Here is a 15,655-nt window from a genome sequence, read left to right as displayed (position 1 = left end):
ATAATAGTTAATAACTTGAATACACTTGTATTTTGTAAAGAGCATTCTTCCCGACATTATCTACTGCCGAAGAAAATATATATGTAAATATTAATTATTATGATTCGTAATTTCTTATGAAACAGTACACTATTGTGGCTATCCTTAGGCTAAACCCAGCAGTGGACGTATTTCGACAGTAGTAATAAATGATGATGATTTCAGTAAATGAAAACATTAGAAAATAATCTAAACAATCTATGAAATAAACTTGTAAACTAAACTACAACTTCAGTAGTCACACAGAACAGTTTAAACCCTGACAGGACATCACAGGTCAACCTCCTCTGCACATACTTAACTAATTACGTACTATTAATAATGCCGTCGTGTCTTTAGTCCTCATACAGAGCTTGGGTATGGTCGCATAATGCACAGGCAACACAGGTAGTCTCGTTAGCTATTAATCTGTAACCAATACCCGCCCCTTGACCATGAGGTGTAAATTACTACCGTGCCTTCGGCTAATATTGAGAAAACAATGGGTAATTTTTTTTAACCCAATTAAAATTTAACATTAAGAATATATTCCTATAAAATGCGATCTTACGGCGTTTAACGTACCTATACGTCGCAAAGGGTCGCATTTATATTGACGTAAGTGACAACCGCTCAGTCTTTTGCATGGAGACTATATAAAGGAGCCAAATCTCTATGTATGAAAAGTGTCCATCAAAAAACAGTAATTAGGCGGCGCCACCATACACCGAAATACTACCAAAAACAACCTACGTAATTTGGTCGGGTTATTTGTTGCCTTATATGGTTCATGTTATACTCATGTCCCAGAGCCTAGCGCCACCGGAGAAATTAGGAACTATTATTTAAAGCTGAAAGCGGTCACTTTTGCAACAATTCTGCCATAAGAGATTGGCATCCTTTCTATACCATCCATAGTCTTTTGATTAAACGAAGTGACATTTTGTTTAATCATATACAATACAAAATAAAATACCAACTCTACTAAATGAATGAGGCAAGGAGAGGAAAGAAAAAACTGCGACTTCTATCAAACAAACCCAGAACTTGAGCAGGTAATTTATGTGTAAACTTTCTATTTACAGATGAATATCCCTTTGATAATGTGTAAATGACAAAACCATACTCGTTACACATCATCAATATTCCGCCGCTAACCAGGTCAACCTATAGGGAGACCATAGACCACGTACTTACATAGACAATTTTCACTAAAAACTGCATTGACAGTCACCGTGCACGCGACTTTCTACCAGAGAAACGCACACATGTTAATGCTGCGTTTGACGTGTTGACGCGTATACCTATTATAGGCAATATTCACATGCCTCGTTGTATGGGCGAGTTACTTGCAACGGAACGGTAGTGGAAAATATTGGTTAATGGGAATGGTTGCCGCTTAATCGTATTTGCTGTATTGATTTCAATTACAACGCCTACACAGACTTATAAGTTAAAACTTGACGCACGCCAGTTGAAATTACCTAGGTACATACATCGAACACCAAATATAGACAACTTTTAACAAAAAAAAATTAATAAGTAAATAAAAAAACATAGGTACAGTGGAAAAAAATATTTAAAAAATTGTGTAGCAACTATTAATACGTTGTCGGCAGTGAACGAGTCATTGACATTAAACATTCAATCTTGTGTTATTTTCATCTTGATGTATGTATGAATTTTTATTTTTTTCAAGTTAGCTAGTTACTGAAGCGTGTTTTTCTGATATTTTTCAAAGATTAAAAACTCCATACTTAAGCTCTTCGATTTTACCTAATTTGCATGCATCTTAGGCCTTGTTTGTGTTTCCACACCAACGCTCTTATTTTTCCTGCAAGCCAGTTACTCGATCAATCCAAACGCAGCCATCAGCTCTTCCGAGTAAGGAGCGATAAGTAGGCTTATTGGCCCATTTGCTTCTTAACGCTGCAAAAACGAAGCGACAACAGTGACCGTAAAACTTCACATAGGCTACATAAAATACCATCGTCAACAATGTTAACCGACAGTTCTTAGTCCTTGTTGCGACGACATAGGGTTCACCCATGGTCAGGTTTTTTCAGTTAAATGTTGCTGTTAGTACAGTTTATATGTGCGGAAGAAGTAAACGGTACAGGGAAATCAGTATTTTCTTCAGATTTGTCGGTCACAACTATTAAAGTACTATTACTAATTTGTTTTCTTTGAATGTAGTTCTAAGTTATCTTATTGTCTGTCTTAATTTTTATTGTACATTTATTTTGATGAAGGTACCTAATATAATACTTACATAAGTACCTAATCTAGAGTTGCATATATATAATTATTACTTTATAGTATGTATTTAGGTAGGCCGGTGGGCAGGTAATGTTTGCAATATGTTATCCACCATAGCGTTAAAAATACAGAGCCGAATTTGATGAATGTAGTCTTAATGTTTTTTTTTATATTGACTTAAAAAAAGAAGGTTTAAGTTTTAAAACTGTAGTACTTTTTCTTTATAAAAGTTTATAAATATAGTTATTTAATAATACCTACATTACAAGTATATTGTTAGTTCTATAACTTTATCAAAAGGTTACATCGAATTATCTCACGTTCGTATTTAAAGCCGTCACTCGCTGTCAAGTATTTATATTTTATACGTTTTACTTATTACTAGGGAATGAGACATATTTGACCGTAATATTGCGTACTTTTACGTTCATGTAACTCGCAGTCTCACGCCGTTGAAAGTTGAAACATCAACTATTTTCATTTTCTTTAACACTTCAATTCAAAAAGCAACCTTATTTCAAGAACTTTTACGTTAATTTTGAATTGCACCTATATAATGGTGTATTACGTAACTGAACGTGTGTATTCCGTATCACAATTACGATGGTAACAGCGATATAAATGCGTTAATCGAAAATCAATTTCGGTTCAATTCCGGAAGTCGACGGACTAATAGCCGATGAATGAGTGGAAGGCAATTTTATTGTGATTAACTATACGAACTATAGGTATAATGGCGTTATGTACAGGCTAAAGGTGTTTTTTAGAGTTCCGTGAAAAGGGAAAAGGGTGTCAATAAGAGCCTATTTTGATCCTATATCTTTTCACCCGTGTCGTCTATCTGATTATTATGAAGTTTAAACCGTAATAGATACACGATTGTAATTTTCATTTTATATATTTACTTGTACACTTCAGAATTCAGATCATCTCAACATTCTCAACTACAAAATATAGCAGACTATATAACTCGTTGGGTACAGAGGTTCTCCCGTACTAATTCAGAAGGATGCAATTAAGCAGTACCTATGACTCACAGCGCGGCATTTCACAAGTAAAATTTTGGGATGATTTGTGGTCAAATCACGCTCTTCTTAATGCTTCCGGCTATCTAGCTGTGCTCCCTGTGTGTGTATTTGTATGTATTAGGATACGGAACCCTTTGGTTTGCGAAATCAACTCGCACTTGACCAATTTCTTATAGTCAGTAGTAGATTAACAACTGTGTTTTATTTCTTTATCATGGCTAAGTCTTACGCAAACTAGAAAAGTACAACCTCACAGCGATTAAATCATTAAGGTACTCATTTATTTATTTATTATTTATTATTTTATTTATTTACAAGAACGGTTTACACCAATTACACTTGCAATTTACGTAATATTAACACACTTATACAAAAGTAACAGTGCAGAAATTATTCATCATTCACTCGTTCATATTCTCACAGTAAGCGAGGCACCTGGACGCTAGCTTAGACCAGGAATCAGTAAATAAATCTACTTGTAGATCGTTACTCAGAAACCCGTTCAACGAGCTGATCATATCGCACAAGGGTGTGTGGCGGCGAGCCGCGGTAGCACGCGGGCCTGCGCTGTTTGAAAGCTGCAGGTAGGGGCGCCGGCGAGATCTGTTCGACGGAACAATGATGCGGTTGAGGATGTCGTGCAGTTCCATGCTGTTAATTAAGTTTCGGAGCACCTTGCAGGACGTAATCAACCGTGTATTGCTCCTACGCACCTCGAGCGAATTGAAGCCCAACACGCCGAGCAAAAACTGTGTTGGGTACATGTAGGGGTAATAGCCATATACTTTTTTATATAGAAAACGTAGAAACGCTTTCTGTACTTTTTCCAGCATCAGTTTGTACTTAGCCTCACTCGGGCTCCAAACGCAAGCACTATTTTCCAATTTGCTCCTAACCAGGGCCATATATACTAGCTTTATGACGGCCGGATTGTGAAAGTCCTTCATGTTTCTGGTCACAAAACCGAGTCTACGATAGGACTCCTTAGCGAGGCTGTAAATATGGTCGCGAAAAGTCAGCTTGCGATCAAAATTCACTCCAAGGTCTTTGACCGTAACCACCCGTTTTAGGGGGTGACCCTCGATCGTGTAGTTGTGGCTGATGGGACATTGGCGACGCGTGAACGTCATCACTTGGCACTTATCCTTATTGAAATGAAGTTTGTTCGCTATGCTCCAACTGTTTATCCGGTCTAGGTCATCTTGCAGTGTTTCACAGTCACATTCCCCCTCAATACCCATGACAAGTTTTAGATCATCTGCGTAGAGTAGACACTTTGCATGTTGGAGGTTCTTCATGAGGTCGTTAACGTTAATAAGAAAAAGCAGCGGTCCTAATACTCATTTAGTCATAATATTCTTAGAATATCACATATAGTCGTTCGATTTGTAGCTGGCCCCAAACTAACTCATCTCTAACAAACGAACTCCTTTGTCTATTGTTAAGTAAAACCGCACGTGCTACTACCTGCATAAAAAATGGTTCGGTCACTTTAACCGGTTATTGAATTACAACTATGGAAATTGCAATAAGAGGGCTACAGTATGGGGTTCTTCAAAAAAGGAGGTTACAGGTTTTTAAAGGGTCGGCAACGCGCGTGTAATATTTCCGGTGCTGCAGGCGTCCATAGGCTACGGTAACTGCTTACCATTAGGCGGGCCGTATGCTTGATTGCCACCGACGTGGTATAAAAAAAAAAGATTCAAAATGAACAAATGGAAAAATAATTTGCGATTTGTTGTGTGATCTCCGTAGGAAAAAAATCATTTTTTTTAATTTTGTTTTTACTTAGGAACGGGGTCAATGTTGATACCATAAATGAATTCAGCACCCCTGATTTATATGAAAACGTTACCAAACCCGGCCTAGCAGCTTCACTGATGTAGATAATCAAGATAAAAATGAGAGCCCTAAATAAACCTTCAAGAGCGGATATCTCAAAAACTATACAAGATATCGAAAAACTTGACAGAATGAAACTTGTAACAAATTAAATCTCTTTTCATTTTGTATAAATGGCCAAGTCGCTCAGACGCATAGTTTCCGAGATGTAATGGAAAAACCGAAAAATTGAACCTTCAAACCCCCAGCACCAGGGTTACGGTCGGGGACTTTTGATATGTTCATCTCCTAACTAGTTTAAACAAAGCTATGAAGCCAAAAATTGTGTTCCTAGCATTTCCCTCTATACCTTCTTATTGCTTGGCCTAATATAGATATTGACAGATAACACACAGGCTAAAGCAGCGATAAAAAATATGAATTTGTCCATTAACCAAATCTTGTTAGAGTAGAGCGGTCCCAAACAAAATAGTACCGCAACATCTTGAAAACTATGCGGCACCAATTTATGGGGTTAGAGGCACTAAATAGCACCTAAAAATTATGCACTTGAGAAATAATCAATTCTCATTATCGTGTGGCAGCCGTGCCAGGATCCATGACGCATCCGCCGCATGGCACCGTTTCATATCGTTTTTAAATACAGTAAAACGAATTATGACGCGCAAATAAGGTGTCAGAGAAATTGATTCAATATAACTCCCTTCCAAAAGCTTACCGAGCCCCGGCGAGTCAAAACGATCAATAGAATTACGCACACTTATTATGGACCTTGAGGTCATGTTACACTGGGTATTCTGAATAGACAATCTACCCGTGCTCGCTCAACCAATGAGAAAATACGCATAGCACTGATCGCGCGCTCCCGTGACGCTTCATCGAGCAAGTAGCAAAAACCCATATACATTTACAAACTTACGGCCTTGCAATAGAATCTACAATAAGTAACATTAACGCGAAATCCTCAGATCTATGCCAGTAAGTAGTGATCGATTACTGAATCGCACAGCAGTTATAGATTGTAAATGAAACGCAAAATTGAAAAAAACTTCACAGTTTTCTAATAGATATTTTATTATGTCACAATTATTGATTTGATTTACTCGTATTTTATGTAACAGTATGTAATGACAAATTGAATAACGTGCTATTCGGACGTGACATATTGACGGTTTACTGTTTTAAAAAGTTTGCGGTACCAATAAATTGCATAGTGAAGTGACAGTCATTTTGCTTATAAGTTAAAATTGAACAAAATGTTTTTTTACATTTTCACGCTTAAACCGATAAACCGATTAGATGATACCTGGTATGGCTCGACTATACTTTTTTTACTTGAATCCTGGGAAATATATAGAGAGAAGATACCTTCTATCCCGAAAATTATCCCATTAGGTTAGGATATGAAAAGGGAGGTGAAATGTTCTATGGGAGTGCTATATAGAAATTCTTATTGCATTAGGCATGCGAAGTCGCGTATATGCGCTATTAGTGTTAAATAAAAAAACAGCCTAAACTTAACAAACTAGTGCTGCTCCACATCCAAATTACATTACTTTCGTTTTCAATCTAGGTTGACCAGATTCTCAAAATGAACCACAGCAAAGGTCACCGGCCCACTATACTCCAAATATCCAAGCCATAAGACAATTTCACGGCAATACGTCAAGCGACAATAGTGTTGCGTAAGTTGTCAATTTCATTTGAATACATACAAAATACATTACAACAAGCTCATTAGATTCGAGGCCAGCGTAAAAATACGTACCTAAACAAACTACACAGCTGCATCTGACTAAGTTTACGAATAAGGTCTAGAATAGTTTGACTAAATAATTTTGGATCGTGGTGCACTTGGCCGCGACCCGAAATGTCTGTATTCTGTTTTATTGTTTACAAACAGTCCGAATTCATGTGTGATTCGTGACTAGGGGTAAATAAAGGCAATCAGGTGCGTTTTTGTTCGCATTTTTGTAATGGCGGTCCTTTGCGAACTAAGAAACTTTGATTTGGTAATTAATAATTAGTTATTTGACCCAAAATGAAGTCAAAATATTACCAGAAACAAAGTCTTGGTTGCTTGATTCTAGTGGTGGCTGAAAACAGTGAAAACCACATCGTTTAACGAAGTTTAGTAAACTTATATACCCAAAGTAAAGCATATTTTTTATTGAATTATTTAAATACCTAGGGGAGTCCCCTAGGTATTTATAGCACCATGAACTCCGTTTCTATTGGGTACCTGTGTAAGTAACAAAATCAGTACTTATATGCGCTATGCGCACAAGTTTTTAACCCTTGTTGACAGGACAGGAGTAAAAACTTCATAAATGTCTGTACAACTTTTGCATCCATCCATCCAGCCAGGATTGACAATGCCACTGTCAAATAAAAACTGTCAAATCTTGTCCCTCCGTAGACACTGCGTTTATTGCGCGACTGTTTTTGTTTCAGCGCTGGCGCAAGGCGACAGCCGGCGTCATAGTGTCGCCGTCCGCTTTAACTTGATTACTATGTACTCGCAATTAACCTGTCAATTCATTGGCTGGATACTAATCACCACAAACTAATAATATATTCAGCCAAAGGAATGCCAGATCTGTAAGGTCTCTATTAGAAGAAACAAAAACTATGTTTACGTTACTAGTGAATTTCCCAAGGTTAAAGGTATGTATGCATGAAAAGTATGTAGGCTACACTCACGATCTGATGATTGTTCAGCGGTTGACGTTTTCAGGTTAGTATTATTACCTAAATAAAGACTTCAACTGCTGCATAAAGGCCTCCACGAGAGAAGGTAATCCTGCAATCTGGACCAAATTCCAAGTTCACTGTTGGAAGCCTTTTCAATTCCCATGCGGTATTCCATTTGGCTACACAGACAAAGTATTAAGCATAGTTTCGAATGACTAGGTCAATGTGTGTAAAATTGTCCCCTGTCCATTTACTGATCTCACCTTTTAAGTTTAATCGACCTCAACCAATCATGGCAATCGTATTTGGTAGCAAACTGTCAAACAAGATCTTTAACATCTGTTTGGTAACTAAGTCGACGGTTTAACTAGATAAGGCATTCATTATCCTACCCAGATGAGCCGTTTCGCGTATTGTCATCGCGTATTATGTACATTCGACTGTCTATCCATTAACGTAAAATGATGCTGTGTTGCATTGCAAGTTTCGTGGGGACGAAAATATATTAAGGTCAGAGGCAAGAGGGACTGTGCAATTTACCTTGAGTATTGAAAGTACCTATTACATGTTACGCAGCAATTAAAATACAACAGATATTCTTCCTGCTTCCTAAGTCTAGGTACTGTTAGTATATCTCTTTGATGTAGTTTCGGACCACTTGTAATGTTCCGCAAACTGTCTAGGTTCGCACTTTGTCAAAAACATTCTAATTGATTCCCATCTTATATTCAACGGGTTCATTACAGAAAGCAAGGTTACAGCTAGACATCGTTTATTCCGGATGCGTCTTCAACTACTGCTTCAGGGTCCAAAGTACGCTTTCCGATTATTCTCCTCCAGTTCAAACGGTGTGCGGCACCACCTTTTGCAAGCTAATAGACACTAGACACTTATATCATCCGTAGCAACATCTAGCCACTCATTCCTTGTCTCATAAAGATTCGTGGTCTCATTTTTTTATCAATGGAAAACCACATCTTGGTTCACCGCGTTCTTAATTTCGAAAATGGTAACTTTTCTGACCGGTTACATAATCCAATACATCACTTTTGAGGAAACCTCACTGTGACCCCTGGTTACGTCTTGATTCGTACATCGCGTGAGCGTAATGAAGAACCTAATGAGCTGGAAATTGTTATAGATGGGACATTTGAAAATAGAAAGTTGTCATAAACGTACATCCTTCGCAATGGTGGTAATGACATAGTAAACTGTGTCTCTGTTGCGATCACATAATGATCAAGTCAGCTCAGCGGAAGGTTGGGAAAAGGTTATGGATTTCCCCTTTACCTGAATTGTCAACTTTTACCTTTGCTCACCTTCGGAACAGCCACCGTAGTTAAATTGATAGTCGATTCAAGGTGTAGGCCATATCTTCAGCTTTACGTTTTTTTTTTTAATTTAACCGATAAATATTTGACAGTGTTTTTCTCTGTATTTCATCTGTCATCAACTCATTTATCAATGAAATAAGTGTATCCGTTTCATATACCATCGTTCCCTTTGAATCCATCGCTTATAATAATAAAAAAATAGTATTTTTGCTATCCTCGTTCCCTGAAGTTTTAAATAAGTAGGTACTGCAAGAAAAAGTAAATAGGTACCTAATATCTTTTTTTCCTACTTTTGTATTAAGACTGGGTACCCTTTTCTATTTCTATCTCTGTAACTGCAATGCCATACGATAAATAAATAAAATAAAACCGGCCAAGTGCGAGTCGGACTTGCGCACGAAGGGTTCCATTACGAAAAAAAACAGCAAAAAAATCACGTTTGTTGTATGGGAGCCCCATTTAAATAATTATATTATTCTGTTTTTAGTATTTGTTGTTATAGCGGCAACAGAAATACATCATCTGTGAAAATTTCAACTGTCTAGCTATCACGGTTCATGAGATACAGCTTGGTGACAGACAGACGGACAGACGGACAGACGGACAGACGGACAGACGGACGGACAGACGGACAGCGGAGTCTTAGTAATAGGGTCCCGTTTTTACCCTTTGGGTAAAAACCTAAAAATAAAATAAAACAAATTTAGTTTATGAATAACCCTTTAGTTTATGAATAACCCTAAAAATAAAATAAAACAAATTTAGTTTACGATTATGAAATAAAACACGTAGGTTTTTGAGACCTGTCGCTTCTGTTACATATTATTATACCTAACCATAATTAAATCAAACCTCTTTGTAATGTCCGAGCCATATTTGGTCAAATAACCTGACCCTTGCCTTGCATAACGCACTTACCATACTGTAACGGAACTTTTATGTTTCATATTATAATTTCATCATGTCCAAAACACACTATCAGGATATTAAGAAATATCTCACGTAGTCAGGTGTCGTCAACTTACTTGACATGGAATTCATTTAGAATGTGCAATGACCTTCCCATAGTTTTTCCCACGTCTATTTCATTGAGATTTGTGCAAACAAAAAAATACTTATTCCAGATTAGTAATGAATAATCAAGTGTAGAATTGTCGTACATTTCATGTTTATTTATTTTAAGCCAGGAAAAAAAACGAAAATCTGAATCATAAAATAATATGATCGATTAGGTACGTTATGAAATCATGATAGTGTGGGAAATACAGTCAATAAATCCAAAACTTTACGATGCTTTCACATTGCGGTCAAAGTTAATACGATTTATATATTAGAAAGAATTTATACACTATTTATTTATTGAATCAGACAAACATTTACGTTTAATCGCTTCGCTTGTTTATAGACTTGCCAAACCTAGAAGATGCAATGTCAAATTATGTTAAGTGAAACTAAAAAAGTTTGTTACAATTGTTTTATTTCACTGACTTTCTTGATAGCACCTTATATTTATCATAAAATACATAGGAATTTAAATATTAATCAATTCATAAGCGATCGTAATATTCCAGTTTTCATTACTTAACCATAGTACGTGGAGAAACCTAGGGTACCAGCCCTAGATAGCCTGTCAAACATGCTGTTAATTTACTTCAGAAAGTAGTTTCATCATCGATATCTTGATATCGATTACGTCAAATGAAGTTAAATGAAAACTAGAAGCACTGGTGGCCTAGCGGTAAGACCGTGGGACTTGCAATCCGAAGGTCGCAGGTTCAAACCCTGGCTCGTACCAATGAGTTTTTCGGAACTTATGTACGAAATATCATTTGATATTTACCAGTCGCTTTTCGGTGAAGGAAAACATCGTGAGGAAACTGGACTAATCCCAACAAGGCCTAGTTTCCCCTCTGGGTTGGAAGGTCAGATGGCAGTCGCTTTCGTAAAAACTAGTGCCTACGCCAATTCTCGGGATTAGTTGCCAAGCGGACCCCAGGCTCCCATGAGCCGTGGCAAAATGCCGGGACAACGCGAGGAAGATGATGATGATGATGAAGTTAAATGAAAACTGTCTTACAAATCACATTAAAAATCAATGGAATTCCATTGGGTTTGAAAAAAATAAATTTTATCTATTCAGCTTTTAAGTGAAAAATGTGTATTAAAAAAATGCGTTATCTTTAGCGTAATTTACACAACAAAAAACATTATGGTCATATTTGTTCGCTTTTCAGATATGGCATTATGTTTTGCGGTAATTCAAGATATTTTAAACCATATATGTACTCGAACATTCGTATTTGCAGGTTTAATAGTTAATACCTGTTATTAGCTGTGGCAAAAGAACAAACGAAGATTGTACACAACAAACCGTATTAACATTTCCTCAGGACAATACATCATTACATTAAACTGAACTAATTAATGGAGACAAGTGAATCTCGGACCGTTTCGTAAATGCTCATCTCTCAGACAAAGGCACAGGAATTACGCAAGTGATTTATCGTCTTTTGTTCAAAACGAGGGCACACGGAGGTATGTGTAGAGTTAGGGCAAGTGCACATTTTGTACTTGGAGTACACCTGCAAATAATATATTAAGTACCTTTAAATCTAAAATGTCAAACTAAAAATTCTGAAATGACCATTTCTTACACAGATCTTCTCATCTCTATACAAAGAAATGTTACAGGTTTACTTGACGTTTAATATAATCATCATCATCATCATCATGTCAGCCGATAGACGTCCACTGCTGGACATAGGCCTCCCCCAAGAATATAATATATATTATTAAATTGTAAAACGGGATTTAATCGCGTATTTAAGTTTTAAGATTTACCTCCGACGTTTCGAGGACGGCGTTGTCCCCGTGTAAATTATTTATGTTCTTACCCAACCATACGATTTTTACTTGTTAAAATTATAAAATGTACTTAATACCAATCTTTAAATATTAATTGACTGAAAAAACGGCGTTTTTTAGATGCCACAATTTTCTTATAAAATGAATGTATTAACCTATATACATTCTACAGATCTCATGGTTGGAAATAAAGGAATTATAAATAGCGCCCAACATTATACGGTCCTTAATATTAATCATCCAAAGGCCTTACACACGACCGTTATCATTTCCACTTCCCGCCAAACCTGCACGTGTGAACCGCCTTTACATATTTGCATGTAACGGTCACATCGAACGATTACGAGCGGCATATGTATCTAAACGTAATCCAGTGGAAGGTTGACGATCTCTGATAACGTTCATTGATGTGTAGGTACAGTAAGCAACATGCGCCTTTTGATTTTTAGATTTTATACGAATTTGATATATTCCGGTGAAGGTTGACGATACCTGATAATGTTTGAACGTTTGTGCCTTTTTTAAATTTATTATTGTACACGGTGACTAAAAAATAAGTGCATGCTAGGGAGGTTATGGGATTTTACTGAGCAACTTTTACTATATGGGACCAACCCCGAAATCGTGAAAAAAAATTTGGCTGCTTCATACATTTTGGCTGGTCCATTTTCTATCAATCAATCAATCAGGTCACTCACTCAGTATAATGCTAACCCTAAAGTCAGCGCTGGTCTTCCGACGAGACCATTTGTGGGCCACGAACGCAACCGTACAACACGGCCTTATCTATCAACGATATGGAAATCTATATAGGCGTAATATATTTGAAAGAAGCTTCTGCAATAAAAAAAAATGTCGCTCTACCTAACAACCCAAAAGGATTGGACGTCAAAACAAATCATATGAGCTCAATTTCGAGAAGTCTAATAGTAGCCGTCGAAGAGTTACAGATACCAAAGTATGGTATTGTTTGTATTACATATAATCGCATAGTTTAGAAGTAGGTATTATAAAATTTACTAGCAAGATTCTGTTACAAGTCAAGTTAAACATTAGTGTTTATAAAATACTACTCAGCTTGCCATAACTCTAAATTATAATAACTATTTACTGATATTTGTAACATAGATGAGAATGTAGACCCAATTGAAATACACGACCTTGCACTCAGTCGGAAAGATTATGAGAGCGTCAATGCTGGTTACAACTAATCGCCTCATAATGCTTCATCTAGTTCGTAGGTAATCTGTGTTTTAATATTAAAATAAACATTATGTCTTATTACGGTTTTTTACGTGTCCGTAATTAGGCTTTACGACAATTTTATCTGGGAAGGCCGTTTGTATGGGAAGGCCGTCGTTTTAATACTTAAGTTTTGAGGTTACTCGAGGTCAGGCGGCCTTTTTAAATCTAGTAAAGGATGGTATAATAATAACTCACGCTTATTTTTCGAGTTAAGTACGATAATTTAAACATGTTTAATTATATTTCTTATTTACTTGACATACTTTATCAATGCTAAGATCCTATTTTAAATTAGTAAGTACTAGTTGTGGAACAAGTGTTCCATAGGGCGACTGCGGAGCCTACTCTAGCCTCCTGAGACCCAGGTGCAGATGTTTTCCATGAGTTCCAATTTCAGAAATAAAATTGAAACCCTCAGTTACTCTATCAAAGTTTAAAATAGATTTTTGAATATACATACAAAATTGTAAATACGTATTTGTTCTATTATTGTACTGATTTTTTCAGATTGTAGAATACCTACGTAATATAAATATTTAAAATATTCAACGAAATAGCAGAATTCGGCTAAACTATTTTCCCTCTCACTACTATTACTTATAACAACTGGGATTTGACCTTTATTTTAACAATTTCATATTCAAGAGATCGTTTGGATCAGATATGAGTATGATTTGGTCGATAAAAACAAAACACTGCCGCTGCCGTAACGTTCGGATTCGAAATTTATTGACTCGAAGAGAAATCATCGAAATATGAACGGAACTTATCGGAGTGATCTGGATTATTGCAATGCGGTTTATTGACCTGGTTGACTCCAATGGTGGTTTTGCACGTATATTTCGCAATATACGTTACACTTGCGTATATTTATGTAGGTACATTATAAAGGGTATGTGTTTTGACACTGAGATAAAATCTAAAACCTGTTGTTTTTTAACTATGAACTAATTTTAACTGCTGCCCGTAGGAAACGCTGATTTGTTTCTTGCATAGAAAATGTAGTAAGTTATATCACTTATAGTAAAGAAAAAACAGATCATACAAGAGATAAATAGCTACAGATAATACGGCAGATAATAGGGTAGGTTTGTTCAGAGAAACCACAAAACTTGGCTACCGATGTAAAGTTCAAACCTAATTAAGTATTTCATGGTTTGCGTGAAAACGTATTTTCCTAACAAAAGTCAGCGATTCTTTAAATTTCAATTATTTGTCCAGGCCCTTTAATTAGAAGGTAAAAGTTTATGAAACTAATCCTATCCTATTAACTAATCATTAAGGTTTAAAATAAAACAACAACTTTCTCAAAACACTTCCGTTTTCGCTATTGCCCTAAAACCGGAACGAGTTGTCTTAATAAGCCGCTGCCATTAAATTAAACAAAAGACAATCAATCACCGATATTTAAAGCGTGTCATTTAACAAACCCACGCCGCCTAGCGACGGAATAGTCCGATTAATGAAGTCTATATTTGTTATTAGAAATTATATTCTGCTATCTTGTATAATAAGCACATAATAATATGAAAAATTCAGTGATAATTTAAGAAAAAAAAACAGCCACATGTCACAAGAATTTATTTAAGACTGCATATGGCTACTGCTAAGTAATAGCGGTATCGGAGGCAGCCTAATGGGCAGTTAAATTTACATATATGATGTAGCGGTATTTCACTAGTTCAGTAGGTAATTTTACTTCGCGGCATATGATATTCACAAATTATTATCGTCAACGTCACGTCACGTCACTAATTAAAAAAATAAACAAAAAGCAATATTGTCTTGGTATACTAGCGTACAGTTCAAATATGGCTCTAAACTTGTAGTAATTAGTGAGTTTCGGAGGTCGCCTGACGTTATGCTTTCGTTGTAGATTCATGCATATAAGCGTTTCAGTATACAGTTTCTATAATAAAATGTAAAATTGCATTAAGAAAAATAACTGCACCAATAAGTTAAAATCAAACATTGCGCCTACTAAATTTCGCAGTCAGGAATTGCACAAATCCCGTTAGGTACCTGTTGATTAGATTACGTGCCAATAAATCGCTAAGGATCATTGTTCCGCGAACTAATTATGGGTCAGTGTTTTAAGCCGTAGCGATGACGACGATAACGGTTACCGAGACCGGTAACGTGCATAAAATCGCTATTGGTGTCCAGTGTATAGGTAAGCGGTAGCGGATATAGGTAAGCGGTAGTGGGTAGTGAATCTATATCGGAATCCCTGAAAAAATTTATTATATTTTTGCATTCTAGGGAATATAACAATATTAGGATATTGTTTGTCATAATGATCATTTGTCCTAACACTCATATGCCCTAATTTTGGTTTCCCTAACATTGTATGGATGAATTTGTACCTAT

General features: G+C 36.3%; 4 protein-coding genes across 5 annotated transcripts in view; 1 reads left to right on the top strand and 3 right to left on the bottom strand.

The window, feature by feature from the left end:
• Positions 1–15,655, bottom strand: part of LOC134745383 (adenosine 3'-phospho 5'-phosphosulfate transporter 2) — a 423,869-nt gene that overhangs the window by 144,235 nt on the left and 263,979 nt on the right. The window lies entirely within an intron of this gene.
• The window catches only part of LOC134745355 (tonsoku-like protein), a 431,809-nt gene that overhangs the window by 258,342 nt on the left and 157,812 nt on the right, over positions 1–15,655 (bottom strand). The window lies entirely within an intron of this gene.
• Positions 1–15,655, top strand: part of LOC134745351 (axotactin) — a 156,066-nt gene that overhangs the window by 8,861 nt on the left and 131,550 nt on the right. The window lies entirely within an intron of this gene.
• LOC134745353 (uncharacterized) overlaps positions 1–15,655 on the bottom strand; it is a 187,840-nt gene that overhangs the window by 87,515 nt on the left and 84,670 nt on the right. The window lies entirely within an intron of this gene.

Source organism: Cydia strobilella, chromosome 11 (genome assembly GCF_947568885.1).
Source record: "Cydia strobilella chromosome 11, ilCydStro3.1, whole genome shotgun sequence".
NCBI lineage: Eukaryota > Metazoa > Arthropoda > Insecta > Lepidoptera > Tortricidae > Cydia > Cydia strobilella.
Note: the sequence above shows the minus strand (reverse complement) of the source record. Positions and strands in the feature narration are given on the sequence as shown.